The sequence below is a fragment of the Heteronotia binoei genome, chromosome 18 (genome assembly GCF_032191835.1).
Source record: "Heteronotia binoei isolate CCM8104 ecotype False Entrance Well chromosome 18, APGP_CSIRO_Hbin_v1, whole genome shotgun sequence".
Taxonomy (NCBI): domain Eukaryota; kingdom Metazoa; phylum Chordata; class Lepidosauria; order Squamata; family Gekkonidae; genus Heteronotia; species Heteronotia binoei.
Genome location: NC_083240.1, coordinates 11,938,326 through 11,963,640, shown reverse-complemented (window position 1 = coordinate 11,963,640; position 25,315 = coordinate 11,938,326). Strand labels below are relative to the sequence as shown.

The following is a 25,315-nucleotide window of genomic DNA, read 5'->3' as shown; positions in this document are numbered from 1 at the left end:
ATAATATCCTTTTTTGTGGTGCGGCGACCAGAACTGCACACAGTACTCCAAATGAGACCGCACCATTGATTTATACAGGGGCATTATGATACTGGCTGATTTGTTAATAATTCCCTTCCTAATAATTCCCAGGATGGCGTTGGCCTTCTTTATTGCAATCGCACACTGTCTTGACATTTTCAGTGAGTTATCTACCACTACCCCAAGATAATAATAATAATAATAATAATAATAAATTTTTATTTATACCCCGCCCTCCCCTGCCGAAGCAGGCTCAGGGCGGCTAACAATACGGTGACCAATGGTACACCAACAATAAAACAGTTACATTAAAAACATTAAATTAAACATTAAATTAACCTTAAAAACCAGAATTAAAACAATTAACTAAAACATTTTTGACGCTATCCTTGACTCTCTTCTAGTTGATGTTGATGGCGGATTTCAGTTATTCATAAGCTAATTTAAAAAGGGTGGTCTTGCAGGCCCTGCGGAACTGATCAAGGTTCCGCAGGGCCCGCACCTCCTCTGGGAGTTGGTTCCAGAGATGTGGGGCTGCGGCCGAAAAGGCCCGAGAGCGAGTATTCTGTAGTTTAATTTGTCTTGGCCCAGGGGTAGTCAGTCTGTTCTTTCCTACTGACCTCAGTGCTCTCTGGGGTTCATACGAGGAGAGACGGTCCTTCAGGTAGGCTGGTCCTCGGCCATATAGGGCTTTAAAGGTGATAACCAGCACTTTGTACTGGACCCGGTATACAATCGGTAACCAGTGCAGTTCGCGTAGCCCCGGCCGCACATGTTCCCATCTTGGGAGACCAAGTAACAGCCTGGCCGCCGCGTTCTGCACTAGCTGTAACTTCCGGGTCCGGCACAGAGGCAGCCCCATGTAGAGGGCGTTACAGTAGTCCAATCGTGAGGTGACCGTCGCATGGATCACCGTTGCTAGGTCCCGACGCTCCAGGAAAGGGGCCAACTGCTTTGCCCGCCTCAGATGGAAGAAAGCTGACTTGGCAGTGGCTGTTATCTGGGCCTCCATTGATAATGAAGGCTCCAGTAAAACACCCAGACTCTTCACCTGCTGCGCCGCCTTTAGCTGCACACCATCGAAGGTCGGGAGAGATATTTCCTCCCCTGGAGCGCCGCGACCCACACAGAGAACCTCTGTCTTTGCCGGATTCAGCTTCAGCCCACTCAGTCTAAGCCACGTTGCGATAGCCTGTAACGCCCGATCCAGGTCTTCCGGGGGGGAGGCGGGCCGGCCGTCCATTAGCAGATAGAGCTGGGTGTCATCTGCATATTGGTGGCAACCCAGCCCAAACCTCCTGGCAATCTGGGCAAGGGGGCGCATATAGATGTTAAATAACATCGGGGAGAGGACTGCTCCCTGAGGCACCCCACAATCTAGTGTGCGCCTCTGGGATCGTTCACCCCCGATCGCCACCCTTTGTCCCCGACCCCTGAGGAAAGAGGAGAGCCATTGTAAAGCAGACCCCTTAACCCCAATGTCGGCGAGGCGGTGAATCAGTAGCCGATGGTCGACCGTATCAAATGCAGCCGACAGATCTAATAACATCAGCACTGCTACACCGCCTCGATCCAGTTGCCGTTGGAGGTCATCTGCCAAGGCGACCAAGACCGTCTCCGTCCCGTGGCCCGGTCGGAAGCCAGACTGGCACGGGTCTAGGACAGAAGCGTCATCTAGAAATCTCTGTAGCTGCAACGCCACTGCCCTCTCGATGATTTTACCTAAAAATGGTAAATTAGACACCGGTCGGTAGTTCGCCAATTCGGCCGGGTCTGCTGTTGATTTTTTCAAGAGGGGACGGACCAAGGCCTCTTTCAGAGGCGTTGGAAAACGCCCCTCTAAGAGGGATCTATTTATGATGTCCCGTAGAGGACATCTAAGCTCCCTCTGGCAAGATTTAATCAGCCAGGAGGGGCAAGGGTCCAGATCGCATGTTGTTGGGCGAGCAGCGGAGAGAATTCCATCAACTTCTTCCAGGCTGAGTGGGTCGAAGTGGTCCAGCAGTGAATCCGAAGACAGGCGCGGAGCCTCAGTCTGACTTACTGTATCTAATGTGATAGGCAGGTCTTGGCGGATCTCTCTCTTGGTCAGTTTCTGCCAGTTCACACCCCATCAACTTGTATTTGTAGCTGGGATTCTTGGCCCCAGTGTGCATTACTTTGCACTTGGCCACATTGAACCTCATCTGCCACGTTGACGCCCACTCACCCAGCCTCAACAGATTCCTTTGGAGTGCCTCACAATCCTCTCTGGTTCTCACCACCCTGAACCATCTCTGAATGAAATGTCTCTTGCCCTAAGAACCATAAATGGTGACCATAAGTCAGCTGCAACTTGATGGCGACCCCCCCTGCTTATATTGTTACTGATCTAATATGCGTGAAGCATTCTGAAACGTTCTATATGGAAGCTAAGTATTAAAAAAACAGGGCCTCTATTTCTGCTACCATGCTCCATTCTGCTGTGAAAAACCAAAGGAGGAGGAGGAGTTGGATTTATACCATGCCCTTCACTCAGAGTCTCAGAGTGAGGTCAGTGGGGCTGAGAAAGCTCTGAGAGAATGGTGACTGACCCAAGGTCACCCAGCTGGCTGCAAACCCGGTTCTCCAGATTAGAGTCTGCTGCTTTTAACCGCTACACCAAACTGGCTGGATCTTACCAACTCTTTCATTCCCGCTTAGTCAATCCCTTCTTTATTATAGCCTTCTGACTTGCATGGTGTTTGTCTATATAGGCCCTATGATCACTAGCATATAGCGCCTTTGGTAGTCAAAATGGACTCTTCCTCCTCCTTCCTTTTCGACCAGTGAGAAGGCTGGTTGGATTCAACCCTGTATATTTTATTCAAAGCCCAGCAAATGTAATGTAGCTAATTTGGCATCTTTGGGAGAAAAAAATTAATAGTGTTTCAATCCAGTTCTGTCTTGCAGACTTCTTAAGGTCTGTGTGCTGGACTTCTCTCAAAGGTTTAAATTAGCTTCCCAGAAAAGAACCCGAGGCATGTTGAAGCTTTTTCTTCTCTCCTTATTAAGATACCAGACAACAAAACATCTCACTTTTCTTTATCTTTACTGTTCTCAGAAGTGATCATACCTTGTTTCTCATTGAACTTCCCAGTAAATGTCCCCTTAAAACTATTATTTGAGATCTCATGTTCTATGTTGAATAATCATATGAAGACAGTTACTTAATACAACTAAAAAACAACACCTGATTGGAACTTTGCTGCTACTTCATTGTCATTTTCATAACTTGTTTTTCAAGCTTATTTTTCTCTTTGCTAATGGTAAACAGAAGCTAGGTGCTCTGATTAATTGGCATTTCTGTTCACTGGAGGGTTGTGTGTTGTTGAGAAGGCAAACTCTGGAGACTTGGGCCATTAAGAGAGAACTCATTCCCCAAGAAAATTGGTGCTGAGTTTTAAAGAAAATTAACGCTTCTGTTTTATTGTAGTACATTTCAGAAAGTCATATAGTTGTATGAAGTTCAGGAAATGCTGGACAGTAATTTTTTAATACTCTGTCTAAAGTTAGCATGTAAGGTGTTTGCACAGATGGTATTGTCTCTGCTACAGGGGAGTTCTCTAAGGGGCAGCCTCTTATTTCAGCAATTCTTGGAGGACTGATGTGGCACAGCAACGACAAAGGTTGTGCTCGTTGCAGTCCCCCAGCTGCTGATTAGGTGTGCTCACATGATCTTTTGATAGACTGTGTGGGGAGAATCTGGCACTGTATGTACCTGGGTGAGGCATCAGCACTAATTGCAAGAGGCCAAAAGTTACCTTCAGAGCTTTTTTTTTCCCAGGGTCTATAAAACAAGGGTGTCAAACTCATTTGTTATGAGGACTTGAACTGACATAAATGAGACCTTGTTGGGCCGGGCCATGTTTGTACCTATTTAAGATTAGGTAGCAGAGATATTAACTTTATAAAGGACACAAACACAATTAAATACATTTAAAAAAATTAAAATAAAACATGCTTAAAACATTAGCACTCATTGGTCTTAAAGGTGCTTTCTTTGTATTTCTTCCATGGGATCCAGGGAACTGGGCAAAGGAAGCTCTGGCTCTTTCCTTCGTTCTCCAGGGAAGAGCCTCAGCTAGTGGAGAAAATAGAGGTTTTGCTCTGTAGCTCCTGTGTGATTGAGCAAGTCTTGCAAAGCAAGCTGAGATGCAAAAGGAAGCAAGAGCCAGTTGATGGGGGGGGCTGATTTGGCCCCCGGGCCACATGTTTGACACCCTTGCTCTCATACTATCAGACACTTGTAGCTCATTCAGATGGCTGCTTTTTTAATGGGAATGCTAATTTCTTGACTCATAGTATGTTGCCAGCAAAGCTAAAAGCAGGCTTCTAAGTTCCTGCTCACAGTTTAGAAAGCTGCTAGTGGTTTTTCAATTGAGTGCTCAGTTCTGAAATCATTCCAAGTGATTACCTTAGCTGAGATTTTGCAAATACAAAGAAATCATGGTTTAGAACTGCTTCTACTTTCCATCTGCTTAAGCAGTCTAGTCTCTAGATGCAAAGGTCTCCAGAGATGGAGCAACAGCTGTAATGTTGGCAGGTTAATTTGGGCACAGTGCCAAATTGTAGCTGGTTAGTAAACCAGTTCAGCTAATTTCAAACTGTAGTTTGTGGTCATGATTTACTGGGCAGTTTCAAACTGCGATTTGTCAATTCAGCCATCGTTGTAGACCGTAGTTAATTTTCCTTAACAATGGTTTGATGTGATGTATAAATTTGTGTCATATCTTCAAACCCCTGCTGAACACAATTTAAAGACCTGTGATTTTGGAAAAGATTATAAATGTTTAAAGCAACTGCCAGTATTTGAGTTTTATTGCTGGTCTAAAAAACTTCTCTGACTTGCTGGTTACTGAACAGAGTTGGAGTCCAGTGGCACCTTTAAGACCAACAAAGTTTTATTCAAAATGTGAGCTTTTGTTTGCCAAGCACACTTCTCAGACAAAATGAAACTGATTTATACATATCTGCCGGGCTTTTTTTTTGTAGCAGGATCTCCTTTCATATTGATGTAACCAGTCCTCCTGGAGCTTACAGTAGGCCCTGTAAAAAAAGCCCTATAAGCTTTTGGAGGATTGGCTACATCAGGGGTGTGTGACCTAATATGCAAAGGAGTTCCTGCTACAAAAAAGCCCTGCATATCTTACATATAGAGGGTGGGTAGTAAATTAGCACACAGAATAATGAAGAAGTTTTTTTTAACAGATTAAAAGAATAATAAATTTAGATTTCACCTGATGGGGTTCAGTTTTAGGGTTTACCTTCAGGGGAACAACATCACAAGGATAGAAATATGTCAGGACTGTAGATTGATGTGTCCTTGATGGACTGATATCCTAAAACAAGGTTTCTTTGAGGAAGGCAGGGTAGAAATGGGTACTAATGCAACCAACCAGTGTTCCCTCTAAGCTGAGTTAGTGTGAGCTAGCTCATAATTTTTCAGCCTCCAACTCACACATTTTTGTCTTAGCTCAGGAAAAATGGCCTCAGAGCAAACTAATGTATGCATTCGCTCACAACTTTAATGCCACTAGCTCACAAAGTAGAATTTTTGCTCACAGGACTCCACACTTTAGAGGGAGTATTGCAACCAACAACTATTCTTGATATCAGATAGCGAAGCTGAAGGCTAGAGACTCAGCAGGTTGCCTTATAAAATGTTCGATGTTACATACTTTGCTTACTCTTTCTTCTTTCTAATCAGATGAAAGTGAAAGCATTTTAAAAGCACATATTCCATCCAGGCGTAACGTCTTTCCTTTGGAATATAGTTTGTCTATTTTTAGTCCACCTGCAGGAGGTAACTTGAGTTCCAGCAAAATGCTCAGATGCAGTGCTATACTTAGGGGCTACCTGCATACACTTATTGGTCTATGTGGCGCTTACTAACATGATTGTGATAAGGTAACAACCAGCATTTCCTAAACACTAGTTGTGAGTTCTTTTCTGCAAATAGAGGGTGTGCATGAGAGAATATTACCAGGTAACAGAATGGGCAATAGCTGTCACCATCAGACATATGAGTAACTAATTTTAGTTCAATGTACAGTCTCATTGTGGCTTGCTAAGACACACTTGTTCAGTTCCTTCCTCAGTGTTCTCTCGCTTTACCAATTGTGAATTATCCATAATTGTGGTTTCCATATGTCTCTCCTTTTTTATGGGTTCCATTTCCCTGTGTTCTCATACAAAGGAAGTATAAAGCCGCCTTCAAGTAGTTCTTTTTGGTGATGATGGGGAAGATGTTCCACTTTACTCAGTGACTTGCGGCTTTGCGCTTTTGAAACAGGTAGGCATACCAGTCCAGAACAGACGAACATACTTATTAAAGTGTGCTCATAGAGTATCTTGTCACCATGGCTTTCAAACTCAGGACAGGAGTTCTCTCAGTATTTCAGGATATGCAGAGGAGCCTTGAATTCTGTGAGATATTTTACAAGTAGGATTAATGGGGGGTGTCTCATTGTGGGTAGAGGAGCAGGTTACTGCATAGGGCCCCAGTTGCTGCAACTAAACTGTACTCCTGCTATAAGCACAAAATAATTCAAGAAGCTTTCCTGTTGGGTGGAGCTTCCTTCTTGTCATGCTTCATCTATTCTAGACAGTTCCCATTTTTAACCTAATGGATAATCTGTGTTTGGAGATGAATATTTGATACAGAGTGTGCCTGGCTGAACTAACCTTTGCCACCCCCCATCTGCCTTATGGATTCATCAGTAGCTGTAGCTATAGAAAGGCACTACAAGCACAGCTGTGCTTTCTTAATGGGTGCAGAGCTGCTATATGTTCTTCTGTTCACCAAAATGATACTTAACCTTGCAAACTCCTCTATCTTTTCATGAGGGCATCTGCGGCAAGCTGTCTTTTAATTTCACATTTTTCTCTCTTCAGAATGAGATTTGCTTAAATCCTTGAGAAGCTGGAACCTGCTTAATGCTTCATCTCTCTCTGTGAACCAGTTTTTAGGGGACCTAATTGTGGGAAGGTTGTAGAGTATCAGCAAAAGTCAAAAGGACTTAAAACAAAAGTGTTGGGTTGGTTTTGTTTTAGAAAAATCTATTGTTGTAACAAGCTGGCCTGCAATCAAAACCGTGTAATTCCTTAACTGTATGCATCTCCTTTGTCCCCATTTTATCTCTTCTTCAAAGACCTTATTGGGACTATTCCTCCTCCATTTTCCTTATTCTGCTGCCTTCACCTTTCTTTGGCTAGTTCTTCTACCCCATCCTTCCTTAAACCCTGCTGTGCCCTCTTCAGGTCAGAACAGTTCAGCCACTTTATAGCCGGAGAGGATCTCTGCTTGGCCCTGCTGTGACATCATGCAGTCCCTGCCAGAAAGTCCATTACCGCTGCTGTAACAAAACCCCTTATTAAATTACAGTGTGGGTTGGTTCCTATGAATTTAAGGGTTAGATGCCCACAGTTGCTGAGTGGCCGCCTTACAGCTAGAATGCCCTGAATGAACAAACCTTTCCTCATTGCATTGTGTCAGCTTTGAACTTTGATTGGATAGTTAATTTAGATGAGAGAAATGGGCAAAGCCTTTTTGGACATTTATACCAGTAAGTGAAATCTGAATCGAAATCGGGCATTTGGAGTTCTCGCCTACATGCTAATACCCACGGTGCCCTTCTAACTTGCAGCTGTTTCATCAAATAGCTCATGTTGGAACACTTGGCACAAACCAGTAATTTGGAGAACTGGAATGTACGCAGCAGGGCCTTTCAACATGATCTGAAAAAGCAAAGGAATTAAAAAGTACTTCTTTGTTCAAAGACAACCCCTCTGTAGCTTGGGGGTGGGGTGGGGAAAACTTCATTGCTCTAGTAACTGTCCTGAAAATGGCTCAGATTTTATTGTCCAAGTAAAATCCAAGTAAAAGCAAATGCTTTTGCAACTAGAAGCACATTTCTGAAGGGAGTACTCCATTAAAAACTAAGAGACCTTAGAGTGCAGAAACCTCACTATTAGACATGTGGTTGATATTTTGTAGAGACTGCTTCTTTAAAAGAAATAGGCTATACTGAGGTATTGCCAGGTTCTTTCTGACCAGTAATCCAGCGAAATCTACAGGAGTTCTCCCTCTGGTGGTAGGATAATCTCCTTTTAGGATGCATTCTTCCTCATTTGGCTGATGTCAGCAGTGACATAATTTTCTTAGTTTTTAAAACTGTTTCTAAGGAAGTTTCACACAGATGTTAGCGCTCATGCCTATATTAGTCATTTTGCAGCCTACATAATCTCTCTCTCCCCCCTCCCTCCCCCTCTCCCCCTCTCTCTCTCTCTCACACACGCACCCTACCTTCTGTAGAGTTTTTGTTAACCTTACTTGAACATATCACAGGTGACTAGAGCCAGTTTGGTGTAGTGGTTAAGTGTGTGGACTCTTATCTGGGAGAACTGTGCTTGATTCCCCACTCCTCCACTAGCACCTGCTGGAATGGCCTTGGGTCACCCATAGCTTTCACAGGAGTTGTCCTTGAAAGGGCAGCTGCTGTGAGAGCTCTCTCAGCCCCCCCCACCTCACAGGTTGTCTGTTGTGTGTGTGTGGGAAGGTAACGGAGATTATGACCACTCTGAGATTCAGAATATAGGGCGGGATATAAATCCAATATCTTCTTCTAGATAAGTGGCTCTTGATGAGAGCTGCCTGCCTAAAATCTTGTGTAGGTATGTATCACTTCTGTGCATCTCCCTCACTCTCATTTTTATCTCACCGTTTCTCATTGGAGTGCTAACTGACATACATGGTGTTATATTGTTTTATTCTTACAACAGCCCCTATAAGGTAGGTTGGCCTGAAAGAGCAACTGGCTCAAGGTCACCTGGCAGTCTTCATGGCTGCGAGGCTGTGCCTTTCTGATGCTAACCTGGCACTTCGACCAGTGTATCTCTCTGACTCTTTGCCTGAGATTATTGTAAGAGAATGGAAAGGGGGGGGGGATTCAACAATCATGTTGCCTGTAATGCAGCCTCTGAATATAGATAACAATTCAGGTTTATTATGAAGACAGAAGTAGCAAGAGACTCCTCCATACTTCTAAACATTTCCCAGACGTTTTGGGGAAGGGGAGAGGTTGCATCACATGAAACTGCCTTATACTGAATCAGAACTTTGGTCCATCAAGGTCAGTATTGTCTACTCTGTCTGTCAGCAGCACTCCAAGGTCTCAGGTAGAGATCTTTCGTGTTGCCTACTGCCAAATCTTTTTTAACTGGAGATTCCAGGGATTGAACCTGGGACCTTCTGAATTCCAAGCAGATGCTCTACCTCTGAGCCGCCACCCCCCTTAACTCCTTAACCTCCCTCATCTCCTGTGCTGAGTGCAAAAGATGATTTCTCTCTGCTTTCTTGTGATTTACAGAGAACTTGGGAGAAAGAAGGGCTCACAGCTTGTGCTGGGAGTGAGGAAGAACCTCCAAGTTGTTGAACCAGTGGCAGTATTTGCGGGCCCCTGAGTTGTGCTTGTTGCTTATTGGTGTGTGTTCTGAGAAAAGCTATTCCATTCCATTTGTAGCCTCATACTTTGTCCATGAAGGCCCTCTAAACTGGTTTAAATAAAACAGTACAGTTATACTAATGGTGCTATCATCCTCGCTGACAATATAGCGTTGTTCCAGGTGGTAGTCCACCCCACCCCCAGCCCCTGCCTAGGGTTTGCCATTATCCTTCATCCTCAGTCTCTGACTTCTGTTTCTCTCGCTCTGTTCTTAACAGGGTAGTGCAAATGTTACACCCATTAAAAAGTCATCCCTCCCCCCAGACAGCTGTTAATGCTCTTCCCTATCCTTGCTCTTGAATAAGACTTTCTGTTGAGCATTCCTTTGTTAGCACTAATGGGTCCTATAAACTACCTTATGGGGACTCTGGCCTTGTTTCTCTTTTTTCTGTTATGCTGGACCTAATGTAGGGAAATGACATTTCAGTTTTGAAGTTTGACCATGCTGCAGAAATCTCAATGTATGTTTGCTTTGCTTAGTCATGGGTTTTATGTTCTCCTGCATGTAAATATGCAACAGCTAATTCTTTGGACTTCTGTCAGAAACTTTTGGGGTGAAGGGTGGTCCTAGGTATAAAGGGAAATGGATGCTGTCTTGTCATGCCTCTTTTCATTCAGCTTCTTGCCTTCAGCTATAAAATAATCTATAGCCTCAACTCACCCTATCTGTCTGTCCTCATTTCTATATTTGTGCTCCAATCTTGTCTTTTTCAGTGGATTGAGGGTCTCTTGTTCTCCACTGACTGCACTTATTGGCCATAGGTTACTGCTTGTCTCCTCATCTCCTAGATCTCTTTCCAATCATATCTGTCTTTCTCACAAGCTCCTTGTTCAGATCCTAGTGTTAGCACATAAATTGTTTGTTATTCTTGCCTCCCTTTCCTAGTTTTCTCTTTGTTAAGTTTATATAGCAAGTTGCTGGGAAGGACTGTCCTCTCTTTCACTTCCATGTCCTAATGTGTTGTACATTAATGGTGCTGTATAAATCTTTGTAATTTTCTTTAAATGCTTTAGTTGAAGTCCTATTGACGCTGAGCTCCAGTCTTTGGAGGCATGCCTTGAAGCTGAAATCTTAAATCTAAAAGCACAACTTCAGAAGGTGGGGTGTTGACTCAGAGCCAAAGTTGTAGTTTAAAGGGTGACCATTGGAGGAATTATTAAACCATTATCCTGCTGTTAGTCATTCCACAAGAGCTCTCCAAAATTCTTTTTTTTAAAAATGTGCCATGTCTCTGGAGTTCTTTGAGATTACTTTTGTAGAGCATATGGGAGCAGCCTTCCAGACACCTATGCATAGCCTCACCCTCACAGCAAGAATAGCCAACCGGCTGCATATGGTAGCCTACAGCAGGCTTGATAAACTATCTGTATTTATGGGGGGGAGGGGCAGAGCGTTGCTTCAAGATGGCAGGGGCAATCTGAGAAACTTCTGAGCCCCTTTATGAACATATGAAGGCTGCCTTATACTGAATCAGACCCTTGATCCATCAAAGTCAGTATTGTCTACTTAGACTGGCAGCAGCTCTCCAAGGTCTTAAGCTGAGGTTTTTCATGCCTACTTGCCCTGGACCCTTTTTTAGTTGGAGATGCTGGGGATTGAACCTGGGACCTTCTGCTTACTAAGCAGATGCTCTACCGCTGAGCCACCATGCCTTTCCACAATGAGTTCTTCCATAGAATTGTTAAACTAATTAGATAGATCCCTCTGCAAACCTGGCAACTTCTTTTTTTTTGCAGAGGGAAGCTTTGCTGTTGTCACCTTCAGGTTTTGGGGTTATGGTAACAGGCACCATTTTAGGATCAAAAGGCTGCCGTAGGCCAGATGATTTAGAAGAAGATGAAGAAGAAGATATTGGATTTATATCCCGCTCTCCACTCCGAAGAGTCTCAGAGCGGCTCACAATCTCCTTTACCTTCCTCCCACACAACAGACACCCTGTGAGGTGGGTGGGGCTGGAGAGGCTCTCACAGCAGCTGCCCTTTCAAGGACAACCTCTGTCAGAGCTATGGCTGACCCAAGGCCATGCTAGCAGGTGCAAGTGGAGGAGTGGGGAATCAAACCCGGTTCTCCCAGATAAGAGTCCGCACACTTCACCACTACACCAAACTGGCTTCTCCTAGTTTAAAAAAAGTTTTTTACCAATTCGGCATTAAAAACTTTAAGCCGCTAAATCATCTGGCCTACGGCAGCCTTTTGATCCTAAAATGGTGCCTGTTACCAAAACCCCAAAACCCGAAGGTGACAACAGCAAAGCTTCCCTCTGCAAAAAAAAAAAATCTTACCAGGTTTGCAGGAGTATCTATCTAATTAGTTTAAAAATTCTATGGAAGAACTCATTGTGGGAAGGCATGGTGGCTCAGTGGTAGAGCATCTGCTTGGTAAGCAGAAGGTCCCAGATTCAATCCCCGGCATCTCCAACTAAAAACGGTCCAGGCAAATAGATGTGAAAAACCTCAGCTTGAGACCCTGGAGTGCCGCTGCCAGTCTGAGTAGACAATACTGACTTTGATAGACTGATTCAGTATGACAGCTTCATATGTTCATATATATATATGTTCATTCAAGTTGGTTAATTCTAACTTTGACAGCCTTGCAGCAGAATTGATGGAAACATCAGAAACTGTTGAAAATGCTATTGAAATAGTGATGACAACAAGAAGCCAGAGACCTAAAAGGTACAGAGAAATCAATGCTAGACAATAATTACATTGGAGAACCGATAGAGACTCCAATAATTTGAAATTCCATGGGATAGAAGAGGGAGCAAAGGGAAGGGCTAATGTAGTAACATTTATTTACTCCTGGCTAGTAAAAGTTAAATCTTGATTGTAAAAAGCTGGAATTGTCAAAAACCTCCATTCAAAAAAACTCCTTCTTTATTTATAAAACAAACATTCATCACAAAAACTCCAAAATCCATTAAAATGCTAAAAGTGAGTGAGTCAGAAAAGTGCCTTTTACCTCTTTCGTGCTATTTGATCTCCACAAGGGGATATCCAAACATTAAGGACCACAACTTTTTTTAAAAATCAGAACCTTTATAAATCAGAGCAGCCACAACAGGGTCCCATAAGAGACTACCTAAAAAGTATACAAAGCTTTCTGTTGATCATTTTCGTAGAACAGCCTATTACGACTACAGAGCTGACACTCTAAAAAATAAAATAAAATTTTAAAAGCTCCTGGTAGAGATGGCCTGCTGACTGAATTCTACAAAAAACTTGAGACTTCAATTTTACATTCCTTAGTTGATACTTGCAACAATGTTATAATACTTCAGTCTTGGAAGGAGTCAAGATTAATCCTGATTGCTAAACCAGGTAAAGATAAACTAAATCCAACCTCCTATAGGCCAATCTCCATTTTGAATCACGATTTCAAGATTTTCTCCCCTATTTTGGCTGTTCATCTCTATGAAATTATAACAATATTCACCAGGACCATGCTGGATTTATTTTTGGTAGTTCTATAACTGATAGCATATGAAAATCACTGAACTTAATCCATTTTTGTAAACTAAATTGCATTAACTCAGTCTGCTTGGCTTTAGATGCTGAGAAGGTGTTTGACAAAGTTGAGATGCCTTATTTGCAATCAGTTTTAAAATATTTGGGATTCAGATCTAAATTCTATAAATGCAGTTTACCAAAAACCAACTGACCACATTAATTTTAAAAATTACAGATCTGTCTAATTAAGTTTACATAGAGGCACAAGACATGGCTGCCCCTTATCACCAATAATTTTGCCATCTCTCTAAGCCCTTAGCACACACTATTAGGCAAGACCTTAACATTTCCAGCAGGCAGATTGACTTAGAAAACCGTAAACTAAGTCTTTTAGCTGTTTTCTACTGCTCTAACCCCTAAAATGCTTAATGACTAGAATAGAGGCTTTTAGTCAAATGTCAGACTTTACAATCAATTATAAAAAGTCAAGAAATATACCCAATCTATATCTCACAAAATGCTAAAGTTAATTTTACCTTTAAATGGGTATCAAAGTCATGAGACATCTTGGAATTAATATTCCCTTAAATCTCTGATATAAATTTAATTATAAACCTTTATTTGATTCTGCGAAATCATCCTCAGCAGAGTGGGTGAAATTAAGCATGATTGTTTGAAAAAATAGAACTTGCTAAAACTTTTATACTTCCTAATTTTTTATTTTTATTTTACAATCTACCTGTCCCTGTCTCCACCGCTCTATATGAGTGGCAAAGTATTACTAAATATTTATGGCTTAATTTTAAAACTGAGAATTAATTTCATTCTTTTGACAAAACCTATTAAATTGGCTTTACCTATACTGGAGAAATACTATCTAGTGTCTCATTTAAAAAATATAGTCTTGTACACATTACTGCTCATAGTTAAAGCATGGGTATGGATTGAAAAATCGTATCTTTCAACAGATCTACTTAATAAAGCCATATGGAATTCTCCCAAGGATTGAAATATGAGTATCCCAAGTAATCTCTTCTTAAAACTTACTTTAGATACCTGGGATAAATGTAAACATGTTCTGGCCCCTAATATCTCACCTGTAGCAGCATTTTTGGGGCAGTATTGGTTCTCTCCAGGAAGGCAATCCACATCTGGAGACAGATCTTTTTAGATTTATTGACATCTTCAATAAAAGGACATTTATACTCGCTTCAGCAATTAGAATATAAATACGGTATTATAATGCCTTGGTTGCAGTACTACCAAATCCACCATATGTTACATAACTCAAGCATACTTACCCAGTTTAGCAGACCACTTACCCCATTTGAAGAAGCACTTAAAAGTAGCCCTTTGAATTCCAGGGGGCTGATCACCCTTCTTTATAAGGCACTCCATCAGAAGTCTAGGAATCAAGCATCCACTCAGCAAAAAGCCTGGCACACAAGGATTGTCAGACTGAATTAACTGAACCTCAGTGGTTAAATATATGGTCTTCTAGTTTATTTCAAAGTGCTTCGTTAAATATCAGAATACAAAATTTTAAGCTCTATTCAAGATGGTACTTGACTCCTTTGAGATTATATCACTAGAAAAACATCCCAGACCCCAATTGTTGGAAGGGTGTAAAATAGCTGCAAAAGCCTTAATTGCACAACAGTGAAGATGTCAAAATACCTACTGTGCAATAGTGATCCTTTAAAAATTGGGATATCATGACTATGGACAGGATAGCAGTGCGATTAATTCAAAAGGAAGTTCCCTCAAAGAAAAATGACTTCTTGAAGAAATGGCTTCCTTTTTTCAAATATGTTCAGGAAAATCAAAGCAAGTGTTGTAAGTTACCAAGGAAAATGTAGATTTTGTGTTTTACTAAAAGATTGACTTTATTGTTATACTTAAAAATAGTTCTTTTTTATATATGATAACATTTTAAAAATCAAGTTTAAAAAAAACTATCTGTATTTATTGCTTGCCTGGGACTGTAAGAAAAGGAATATGTTGAACATAATACAAACAAGATAGGCTGTGTTTGGATCAAGTTGAGGCATGACTTACGTTTTCTCTGTGGTTAGCAGTTGAATATTATGCTTTCCAAGCCTTATGCGGTTTCCCCAAACAGCTTTTTAGCATCACTTGTTCTTTTCTGCATATGATACTATTTAGTTTTCATATCCCGTACTCACTGTCACACCTTCTCTGATTCCTGTCCAAACTATATTAAATTGAGTCACAGTCCTCTGGCAAGGACTTGGGCTACTGTATGGTTCTATACAGCACCTAGTTCACTTGGCACTAAATAAATGCATGATGACATTTTAGGGACAGTACTAATAGAAAATAGTAAGGCAGTCTAGAAGAGATCTGGTGGGAAAGGGAGTGAGTGTAAGGAAATAGCAACAATCACAAGTCCTGGACCACTTGCCCTAGAAGAAAGGTTAAAATGCTTGGGGCTCTTTAGCTTGGAGAAACGTTGACTGCGGGGTGACATGATAGAGGTTTACAAGATTATGCATGGGATGAAGAAAGTAGAGAAAGAAGTACTTTTCTCCCTTTCTCACAATACAAGAACTCATGGGCATTCGATGAAATTGCTGAGCAGTCGGGTTAAAACAGATAAAAGGAAATACTTCTTCATCCAAAGGGTGAATAACATGTGGAATTCACTGCCACAGGAGGTGGCGGCGGCTACAAGCATAGCCAGCTTCAAGAGGGGGCTAGATAAAAATATGGAGCAGAGGTCCATCAGTGGCTATTAGCCACAGTGTGTGTGTGTATACACACACATATATATATTTGGCCACTGTGTGACACAGAGTGTTGGACTGGATGGGCCATTGGCCTGATCCAACATGGCTTCTCTTATGTTCTTAGAACACCCTTGGTTTCTTGTTTGTCCAGGACAGAAGAACTGGCTGTCAGGGTATTTGTAATAAAAAAAAATAAAGACCAAGGAACAGAACCTGCTCCTCATTAAAAAAAAAAAAAAACTGCCCTTTAATTTTTGCTATGAAAGTGATGAAATATCTCTATTGCCACACTCTCGTCCTTATTTAGAGGAAACCTAGTCTTCTAAGAGCAGTGTAAAAAATTACAAGCCAGGTGTTGTGAGCCTGATTCAGACACTGCAAACTAGCATTCAGACAGTGCACACAAACCATAGCTATTGTCTGAATCGGTTCTTTAACCATGGACTAGAAAGCTGTGTTCAGAAGTAGAGATTTCCCCAACGTTAAATAGAAACTTCTTTCACGCTGGGTTTAAAAAACTCTAGTTTTCTTCTCTGCTGGCCCTCTGTCCACTTTTGGGAGTGACTCTTCTGCCTTTGGCATTTTTGAGTCTTATTTATTCAGCCTTGAAGCACTATTATGTTTTGATGTAGTGGTGTCCACAAAACTCTAATCAACAAAATTGTTTAGGTCAAGCCAGCCAATTGGGTACAATATAGTTATGTGCCAGCCCTAGAAATGATGGAGTTGCAAAGTGAAAGTACCATGGTGTTTGTTTCAAAAGCCAGGAACCTTCCAAAATGGAGGAGCTTGTTCAAAACTAACTAGATAATCTTGAGCAGGTCATTCTCTTAAGCCTTGGAATCAGCAGTATAGATGTCAAGGCCAGGAGAAGCTGATGTAGAGAGGTTACAAGGATTACTGAGAGAATGTTCTATGCAACACTGTCCACTCAAAGGGCCTATACAAATGAATTCTGCCCTTTTTTAAAAAATTGGGTTTAGATGATCAAGGAAAACCAGATAAAATAATAATAATAATAATATAATAATAATAAATTTTATTTGTACCCCGCCCTCCCCCGCCGAAGCAGGCTCAGGGCGGCTAAAAGAGGTTCATACATAACATTCTTATCCCACAGATATTGCTGCTAATTGTCCTTTTGGGGGGGGGGAATATTTCCAAAATATCCTCAAACAGACTGTCTCAAATAATCTTAATTGTTTTAAGGACAGGCCTTTAGGACATCAGAAATCAAGTGCAAAGTTGTAAGAGCAACACAAAACTGTTTCAGCTGTTAAACCTAGCTACCAAGACATCTGGATGACAGCCAGCTGTGCAGATGGCTGTTGGTGTAAGTAACGTCCCCAAATCCTCCAGTCTTCTGCCTCCAGAAAAAGAGATGATAAGCTAAAGCCAAGATCTCTGTGCTTCTATCACAGTGCAAAGCCAGTCATTTCGAGGGCAGAATATAAATCTGAAACAGGTTGTTGTTCTCTTGTGCCTGCAGTTGTTTCCTTCCTTGATTATTACTGTTGATACTGTTTTTATTGTGACTGGGTTTTAATTGTTACATTTTAAATGCTGAATTAATGTTATTTATTGTCATAACCCGCCCTGAGCCTGCTTGCAGGAGAGAATGGACTAGAAGGTAAATAAAGAAATAAAATACTAGAAAGTATGGAAGAATAAGTCAAACAGCTTTGTGCAGTTCCTCTTGGTGGTATTTAAACAGGAGGTTTGTCATCCCCCGTGCTCATTTATTTTTTTTCAGGCTCCTTAACATTTTCCTGTTAAAAGATGCACTTTTGATCTCACATCTCATGTGAGTATTAACTAAGCCAATATAGTGTAATATTTTTAAAACAAGGATTTAGGAAGACTCAAGTTCAGATAGTCAACTCTGAAACTCAATTACATGACCTTGGGCCACTTGCTTGGCCTAACCTGCCTTACTGGCATTTTCTTCCAGTCTCCTTTGATACATCTCTCCCCACCCTCACCAAAGAAGAAAATTATCATGAATTCACTTGCATTTTCTGGCTATCCTCCAGATTTTTTTAACAAATAAACAAAAACTCTTGAGTTACATTCTGAATTTCTTAGGGTTGGAACATAGCTCAGTGAAAGGTCTTTTGTCAGCTTGGCCATGTGTTATTTGACAGTTCTACTAAGGCAAGAATGCCCTCCTGTAAGTGGCATTTTACTTACTTTATATGGAAACCAAAGCCATTAAGAAGGCCCCCTTGCTTCTCAGCCTTGCAGAAGAAGAAGACTGCAGATTTATACCCCACCCATCTCTCTGAATTAGAGACTCAGAGTGGCTTACAATCTCCTATATCCTCTCCCCCCACAACACACACCCTGTGAGGTTGGGTGGGGCCGAGAGGGCTCTCACAACAGCTGCCCTTTCGAGAACAACTCCTGTGATAGCTATGGCTAATCCAAGGCCATTCCAGCAGGTGCAAGTGGAGGAGTGGGGAATCAAACCCAGTTCTCCCAGATAAGAGTCCGAAGACTTAACCTCTACACTAAACTGGCTACACCAAACTGAGAGAAGCAGATACCCTGCACTTTTCTGAATAACTGTATTTGAAAACTTCTTTCCTGTTACTGGGCATGACTGTAGTTTCTGTTTAATTTCACTTGAAACGGAATCTTTAACTGGAGCTGCTATCCTGTTGAGGTTCCAGGATAAAAGCCAAGAACTGTTCTTGAACATGCTTCACATACGTTTATATCTCAATAACATTGTTAGTGGTCTGTTGATATTAGGCAATTTATTTAAATTATTTGTAGTTAGCTTGAATTTTGTAGCTGGCTGTAAAGTTTTTTTTCCTTTTGCGGTTCTGTTAACATTCTTCAAATACATCGCCAATTATCTGGCAATATTTAACCTCTCAGCCAAATGTTAGGGTTGGGGTAGTGAGTGTACATTCAAATAACTAACTCTGCGTTTTGTTCCAGCTTATGCCTTTGTAACCTTTAAAGACATGGTTTTTGTTGTCGTCGTTAAATTGGGTAATGGGAGCACACCTCAAGAGAATGTGTGGTTGAATCAAATGCTGCGACTTAGTGGTTGGAAAATAACCTGCCCAGATACATGTAAACTTGTATTCACATCTTTTGCATATTATCAATTTGAAGCTTTAACATACTGATCCAAGTTTCTTTCTTTCCTCCCCCCAGCAGTTACATGTTTGACTGTAGAAGTTGGCTTTCCACTGTACTAAGAGCAAATGTAAGTTTGAAAAACCTTTAGTGCTAATCTACAGAGAATGTTTTACATTATTTGTCTGTAGACTGTGTAAATGGAATAGCATGGACATTACTGGAAATGGGACCTTGGTTGCGTTGCTTTTTTGTTCTCCTCCCTTGAACTGTAAAATTCTGCCCTGGTTGGCTGCGGTAAGATGCAGATTTATTTTTTTTAATGGGCTGAAATCTTACTGAAAGATATATTATTCATTTGCTTTAAAAATGCAGGAAGCAGAGCCTGGGGCGAAGACAAACACGACGGCATTTCATCTGTGTCGGGACAAGACATTGCAGTACTGACAAGGACTACTGTTCAGCCTCAGTGCCAGCAATTAACATTGGCCAATGCTGCTGCCTGTAGTCCAAGGTTGGGCTCGGCCTAACCCTGCCAAAGAACATTCCATTGCAACAGAACCTGGTCTTGGAGCTTGTTCAAACATTACAGAGAGTCAGGAGAGCGACGAGCACAAGTGAAGGGACTTGCCTTTCCCACTTTTCACTGCGGGCTATGGGCTGCATTACATATGCCCTTCTGTCTCCCTGCAGTGGAGAGATGTGCAAGGAAAAACAAAACACAGGGAAAAGACAGGAGATGTGAGTTGCTTTCACTTTGAGCCTTTCTGCTGAGTGTTATAACAGTTCGACAAGCTCCAAGGCAAGGCCTGATTTGCTCTGGGTTGGGTCACAGGGTTTAAAAATAAACAATCAAAGGTGCAAGATCACAGTGTTGGTGTTTCATTGCAGGGAGCAATATTATAGCAGGATAGATCTGAGTCCAGTAGCTAAGGCATGTGGATGTCAGAAAATTAACCTTCTCACTCTGCATTTCCAAGTGAGAGCCAGTTTGGTGCAGTGGTTAAGTGTGCAGACTCTTATCTGGGAGAACCGAGTTTGATTCCCCACTCCTCCACTTGCACTTGCTGGCATGGCCTTGGGTCAGCCATAGCTCTGGCAGAGGTTGTCCTTGAAAGGGCAGCTGCTGTGAGAGCCCTCTCAGCCCCATCCACCTCACAGGGTGTCTGTTGTGGGGGAGGGAGATAAAGGAGATTGTGAGCCGCTCTGAGACTCTTGAGTGGAGGGCGGAATATAAATCCAATGTCATCTTCTTCTTCAAGTGGACTTGCATTCTTTCAGCATGTTGTTTCAGCATACATAGAGAGGTGTAACTCTGTTTAGGATTGTACTGTCATTATCCTAACCAGAAAGAATGGTGGGTATGTTCTTGGCATATTTGTAAAGATATGGCAGATATTAGCCTCATGTGCAGTTTTGTTTATCTGCTGGATTTTGCATGCTTGTGCTTTGTGTGGGTCTTGCTTTTTCAGTAAAACCACTCTTGGCATATGGGGATTGGTAAAGGAATCCTTCCTTCCATCCACCTGAATGTCGCTGGTAGCCATAATGAGAAAGAACCTTGTTGCTATTCACAAATGTTGCAAATTGAAATCAGGCAGATATTTCTCTGCCATAGTTATGAGGCTAGATACAAATTAAAGTTTAAAAGGAGTTATAAGAGTCTAACATCACCTTTTTTTTGGGGGGGGGGAAGGTAAAGGTAGTGCCCTGTGCAAGCACCAATCATTTCCGACTCTGGGGTGATGCTGCTTTCACAACATTTTCACGACAGACTTTTTATGAGGTGGGTTGCCATTGCCTTCCCCAGTCCATCTACACTTTCCCACCCAGGGTCATTTTACAGACCCTGGAAGGATGGAAGGCTGAGTCAACCTTGAGCCAGCTACCTGAATCCAGCTTCCGCCAGGATAAAACTCAGGTTGTGAGCAGAGCTTGGACTGCAACACTGCAGCTTACCACTCTGCGCCACGGGGCTCATATAGCCTTAAGAAACTTATGCACAAATGGCCGGGCCATTCAAGCTACGCATCCCAGTTTTACTGTAGTCTGCTTTTTCTCTGAGAAGTTTACCTGCTCAGATTTGGCTTTGTCAAGAACACTGGAGAGGAGGGAGAGTGATGTTTCCACAAGCCATGCGTGTTTCCTCTGAGCTGTTCCCTCTCCAGTAAGTTCTTCTCCCAGTTGTTGAATAAGGACATTGTTAAACCAGAAGACATTCCTTTGTTTATATAAAGTGTTTATACTCTGCTTTTTGTTTTAAAAACTTTCAAGGCAACTTACAAAAAAGTAGCCTGGGTCAACTAGTGCAGTAAAATCAGTTTCTAACAATAAAAGTGCAATATAATAAAGCTGTAGAATTGTGTGTGTTGGCGGAAGCAGCAAGAAACAAGTCAACCAAGCTGTTAAAGCCTGTGAGACCAGAATGGTCTTGACCGGGTCACTAAAAGGCAACAAGGCAGGAGCTAAGTAATCGTCCTTGGGGGGGGGGGAAGGGTATTTCACATCCAGGACAGTCGCCACCTGGGTGTAGGTGAAGCTTCGTAGAGGCAAGACAGTGTCCATGTGCAGTTGTGTAGGCCACTTAGCAGTAAGAGGAGTTGAAGTTGGACAATAGATTAGAAAGGCTTCTGTTAATCAGATGACCTTGCATGAAACCGCTATCTTGTAGCCATTATACCAGTCATCTTTTAAAACTGAACTCTCTCTAGCAGTTTCTGTCAGGGCTCTCTCAGCCTCACCTTCTCAGGGTGACTGTTGCAGGGAAAGGGAAGGAGATTGTAAGCTGCTCTGAAACTCTTGAGTGAAGGGTGTTCAAAACACTCCTGCCAAAAATGTATTATGTTGGAAGCCACAGTTCACCCGCAGGTAAAATACTGCTGAAATCTGCATTATAACAGGTTGGATGTTTGTGGAGGGAAAAGCACATGGCACTCTAGGGTGAAAGGTAATATTTTGCCCTTCACAACAACACCCAAAGTGCAGTAACTTGGTCTGCACAGGAGTGAATGGTGGTCATTCGGTTGCGGGGGAGGGGGGATACACTTGAAAACACCTTTGGATTGAAAGTGGAACTTGCTGCTTGTGACAGCGTTCCCTCTAAGCTGAGTTAGTGTGAGCTAGCTCACAATTTTTAAGCCACTGGCTCACACATTTTTGTCTTAGGAAAAATGACCCCAGAGCAAACTAATTTATGCAGTAGCTCACAACTTTCATGCCAGTAACTTTCATGCCAGTAACTCACAAAGTAAAATTTTTGCTCACGAGACTCCACAGCTTAGAGGGAACTTTGCTTGTGATCCCAGTTTTTAAGGACAAGCTGTGGCTTAGTCACACTGTAGTGTGTCAGTGTGTTGGGAGAGAGAGAAAGAAGGTTTCAAACTAGTTAACGAGCTTGCATAAAGGAAGGTAAGGGGCAGAGAAAATATTAAATCCTGTTCCAATTTGCAGGCACCTTGACTTTGTTTTCCTGTTTCTCCTGTTGACCTGTATGTTAACCTCATTCATAGTTAGCCAGACACTGATTCTTGGCTGATGACATAATTCATTATGAGCACTCTTGGGGTAAAGAGAATCTGGGGTTTTGTGTGCCAGTAACAGAGAGCACACGTGGGACAAGGACATCTAAAATTGTTACGTTGGGGCAGTAAGATCAGGAAGCAGTTCCCCCCCTCCCCCTGCCATCTGACAACCTTTGGAAGACCTGGTGAGACCAGTAAGACAAGGACAGGGTAGTCTTGTGCTGTAGTGTCTGTTCTACAGGGGGCACTGCAGCTATTGGAAAGTGGCAGCCTCTTGGTGAATATACAGTATCATCCCTGGAAAAGACCTCTGCCTGAAGCTATGCCAGTCAACAAATAATATTTGGCTGACTCAGGCCTGTCTCGTCCTAAGACATCTTTTGTTACCTTGTGTCTTTGAATGTTAAAAGAGCAGCTCCACTAAGGGTGAGTGGTTCAGTGTATAGTGCTCAAAAATGTTTGCCATCTTTTTTTAAATACGCACGCAAGACCATGTTTGTAGAGGCTTTAAGCCATTCTACTCACTGTGTCACACAGTGGCAAAAAAAAAAATCCAAGTGCCATCAGGAGGTTCACAAGTGGGTTTAGAAGCCCTTTGCCCCCCCCCCCAAGCACCTAGAATACAGAGCATCACTGCCCCAGAAGGTTCCAGTAATATACTATGGCTAATAGCCACTGATGGACCTCAGCTCCATATTTTTATCCAATCCCCTCTTGAAGCTGGCTTAGGCGTCTGTGAAAAAAACAAAAAACTTCCAGTGTCATACCTGGTTTGGCTTTAGAAATCTCTAGAGGAGGATTAGTGCTGAGGGTGTGCAATGAAGTTCTTCTTTATGTCAGGCATCAGAGAAGTGGATCGTATGGAGCTGGTATATCCCAGAATCAGCAATATTGCCTCTTGATGATTCCCTAATATTGAAGCCCCACTCTCCAGTATTCTGAAACAGTAGACTCCTCTAAGAAGAGCAGAGTGGATGTGAGTTAAAAGGACAGTATGTAGGTTTCATTTTAACTGGATTTGAATGAGTAACCAAGCGCAGCCAAGAGATTAATAAGGTTTAAGAATGACGCTGAAGACAGGAGACAGGCACTACGGATCTGGGCTCTTGTGAAAATTGTACCAGGTGCTTTTGAAATTGAATTAGAGCAGGGGCGTCAAAATCATTTGTTACAAGGGCTGGATCTGACACAAATGAGACCTTGTCGAGCAGGGCCATGTGTTTCATAAAATGTAATGCCAGGTAGCAAAGAGATAAACTTTATAAAGGGCACAGACAAACACAACTTTTTTTTTGAAAAAAAGCTTAAAATAAAACATGCTGAAAACATCGGCACTTGTTGGTCTTAAAGGTGGTTTCTTTGAATTTCTCTTGTGCAATCTAGGGAACTGGGCAAAGGAAGCTCTGGCTCTTTCCTTCCTTCCCCAGGGAACTAGGAGGGGAGGAGCCTCAGCCAATAGAGGGATGAGAAACTTGGTTCAGTAGCTTTGATTTATGACTGAGAGAACCTGGGAAAGCAAGCTATTCCTTCCCACCTTTCTCCCCAAGGGAGGAGCTTCAGCCAACGGTAAAAATAGAGGCCTTGCTATGTAGTTCCTGTGCAATTGAGCAAGCCTGGCAAAGCAAGTTTTGATGCAGAAGGAAGCAAGAGAAAGGGAGAAGGAAGCTGATGACAGCCAGTTTCTCAGGGCCTGATAGGAGCCCTCCGAGGGCCTGATTTGGCCCCTGGGCTGCATATTTTGACACCTCTGAATTAGAGGTTTGCAAGAAAAGCATCCTGTGAGTTTTGGGGCTTTGTGGAGAATGTGTGGAGTCCAGTTGCTTCCCCCGCTTCAGTAACTGGAAGGCAGCATTTGTTTCAGAGAGTAGCCATGTTGGTTTGCAGTAGAACAGCTAGGTTTGAGTTCAGTAGCCCTTTAGTGACCAACAAGATTTTTGGGAGTATAAGCTTTTGAGAGTCAAAGCTCTCTTCATCAAATATGAATGGGAAGGTGGCAGCTGTTGCCCAAGCCAAATTTCATCAAAATTCAAACTGTGCAAGGCTTACTTTTGACTAAATCAGAATTATGTGGCTGATGTTTATTGGTTTCATGAATGAATTGTGGAAGGAACCAACCTCAGAACACGTGCTTCAGTTTAAAAATTTCCCAGCAGTGAACTCAAGATAGAAAGTATTTTAAACAGGTCCAGGACCAGTTGTTTTGCTTACTTCATCTGGAAGGGCTACATGTTCACTTGGTTAAAAAAAAGTGAGTTAGCTAACATGGCAAGAGAATCTTGCTGGGGGTTAGGTGGGGGGGGATACACTGATGTCATGTACACTGGGTAGGGGAGGAGTAGCAGTAGAGCTGGCTGAGACTTTCCTTTTGATTACCCCTCTGCAAAGCAGGTTGAAAGCAATGTTTCCTCTTAAGTTGAGTTAGTGTGAGCTAACACAGTTTTTTAGCCACCAGCTCACACAGTTTTGTCTTGGCTCAGGAAAAATGGCCCCAGAGCAAACAAATTTATGCAGTAGCTCACAACTAATGCCAGTAGTTCACAAAGTGGAATTTTTGCTCACAAGACTCTACAGCTTAGAGGGAGTTTTGATTGCAAGCTAACTATGTATTGCCCCTGCTGCCCAGGAGGGGTTATATAAATGGACTCTTAATGCAGAACTCTTTAATAGTAATAGTAGTTGAATGGATTTTTTTTAAAAAATGGATCACCCCAGCTCTGTTCACTGAAGGTGTCCCCCCCTCCCCATTTCTGCCATCAGTACTTGAAGGCTTACACTATTTTTATGGTGATTTTCTAATTAAAATTGCTTTTCTGGTGGGTAATATTTGCCCTGACCTGGATATCCCAGGCTTGCCCAATCTCTGAAGCTAAGTAGGTGGTTAGTACTTCCTTAGTACTTGGATGGGAGACCACCAAGGAGAATCCAGGGTTGCTATGAAGAGTCAGGCAATAGCAAACCA

General features: G+C 42.2%; 1 protein-coding gene across 2 annotated transcripts in view; it reads left to right on the top strand.

The window, feature by feature from the left end:
- GNB1 (G protein subunit beta 1) overlaps nt 1-25,315 on the top strand; it is a 98,981-nt gene that overhangs the window by 26,116 nt on the left and 47,550 nt on the right. For both annotated transcript variants that reach the window (XM_060259716.1, XM_060259717.1), the window contains exon 2: nt 18,914-18,965. The gene's annotated coding sequence lies outside the window, so the exon portion shown is untranslated. The remainder of the gene's footprint in view (nt 1-18,913; nt 18,966-25,315) is intronic.